A 2,345-nucleotide genomic window follows, 5' to 3' on the forward strand; every position below is an offset into this window, starting at 1 on the left:
CAAAACATTTAGTTCAAAATAAAATTATATAAAAAGATACATTCAGAGACATTTTGCTCCCATGTCTAACTCCTTTACCATATATGTATGTGTGTATATATATATGTATATACTCATGCCCCATTTTCCTTAGTTTTTCTATTCCTACAAATGGAGCCCTGGTGGTGCAGCGGTTAAGAGCTCAGCTGCTAATCAAAAGGTAGGCAGTTCAAATCCACCAGCTGCTCCTTGGAAATCCTATGGGGCAGTTCTACTCTGTCCTATAGGGTCACTATAAGTTGGAATTGACTTGATGGCAATGGGTTTGGTTTGCCTTGGTTCATCCCTACAAGTTATTATATATACTTTTGCACCTTGCTTTATCGCCTAGCAGAATAACGTGGAAATAATTCTAATCACTCTAAACAGGTTCATAGAAATTGTCTTTTTTTTTTTTTTTTTACAGCTGCATAGTAGTGTATGTACCATAATAAATAAACTAGTCTCCTAGGGTTAGGCTTTTATTTCCAATCTTTTGCTTTAACAAATAATGATGTAAGAACAATGAGTGGGCGGGTGGAAGAAGTGTACGTCTTTTTAGGGATTGGATCATTTTGCACTCTCTTCAGCAATGTGTGAGAGTTCCTGTTTTCCCATGTCCTTACCAATGATATGTTTTCAGGCTTTTGAATTTTGCCAACATGATAGATCACTAGACATTTCTTAAGGAGCCACAAACCCAATGCTGAAATCCCTGCTAAAAATGGATTCACAGTGCCAAGTGTTGGCAAAGCTTATGGAGCAATGGGCATTCTTATGCACTGCTGCTGGTGAGAGTGTAAATTGGTAAAACCATTTTGGAAAACTCTTTGGTATATCTACTAAAGTTGAATGTATACATCAGTTTTACTTCTAGTTATATAGCTACCAGAAGTGCACATACATGTGCATCTAAAGAAACATCTTAGCAGCACTTTTGGGGATAGCTTTAAACTAGAAGCAACCCAAATGTCCATTAACAGAATGGATACAAAAATTGAAGTCTATTCATACAACAGAATGTTGTGCAAATGAAACTATGCAGCCACAAGCCACAGTGATAAATTTCAAACATAACAGTGAGTGAAAGAATACATACATACTTCATGATTTCATTTATAAAAAGTTCAAAACAGGCAAAATTAATCTCTAGTGTTAGAAGTCACAACAAGGAGGAGGAAAGTAGACTTTGGGAGGGAACACAAGTGGCCTTCTGGGGAACAAACAGTATTCTATTTCTTGATGTTGGTGGTGGTTATGTGGGTGGTTTCAGTTTGTGATATTTCATTTAGCTTACAACTATGATTTGTGTACTTGTATATGTGTATTGCAATAAAGTTTTTAAAAAATCCAAACCACTCATTTTACAATTGAAGAAATCAACACCCAGAGAAATGAGGTGCGTTGCTGAGGTCAGCAGAGCCAGGACTGAAATCCAGGTCTCCTGATCAGCTAGCTACCTAGGCTTTCAGTAAATCACTTAACCAGGCATAACCACACACTTGCATATGGGTTGTAAAGGGGTCATTTCTTTGGTTATAAAATTAACAGTTCAAAGGATATAAATTCTAGTCAGAATGAAAATCATTAAATAAGGATGCAGTTATTAGCAATGCTTAAATATGTATGTCTTGTATAATAATTTTAGGTCAATGTGTGTGTGTGTGTATAAAACCCTGTTGCCACTGAGTTAAGTCCAACTCATAGCGACCCTGTAGGACAGAGTAGAACTACCCCATAGGATTTCCAAGGAGTGGCTGGTGGATTTGAACTGTCAACCTTTTGGTTAGCAGCTGTAGCTCCTAACCACTGTTCCACCAGGGCTCACTCTCTATATATACACATACTAAAAAAAAAAGCCAAACAAACAAAAAACCAAACCCACTGCCTTTGAGTCAATTCCAACTCATAGCAACCCTATAGACAGAGTGTAACTGACCCATAGGGTTTTCCAAGGCTGTAAATCTTTACTGAAGCAGACTGCCACTTTTTTCTCCTGAGGAGCAGCTGATGGGTTTAGATCGTCAACCTTCTGGTTTGCAGCCAAGTGCTTTAATCACTGCACCACCAGGGCTCTTTTATATATATTATTATTATACATATATATATAGCCTAAAATTATGATAAAAACAAAAAACCAAACTCATTGCCATCGAGTTGATTCCAACTCATAGCCACTGTGTCAATCAGTTTCGTTGGGGGTCTTTCTCTTTTTCACTGACCCTCTACTTTACCAAGCATGATATCCTTCCCCAGGGACTGGTCCCTCCTGATAAAAGTCCAAAGTATATGAAATGAAGTCTCACCATCCTTGCTTCCAAGGAGCA

The sequence above is a fragment of the Elephas maximus genome, chromosome 1 (assembly GCF_024166365.1).
Source record: "Elephas maximus indicus isolate mEleMax1 chromosome 1, mEleMax1 primary haplotype, whole genome shotgun sequence".
Lineage (NCBI taxonomy): Eukaryota > Metazoa > Chordata > Mammalia > Proboscidea > Elephantidae > Elephas > Elephas maximus.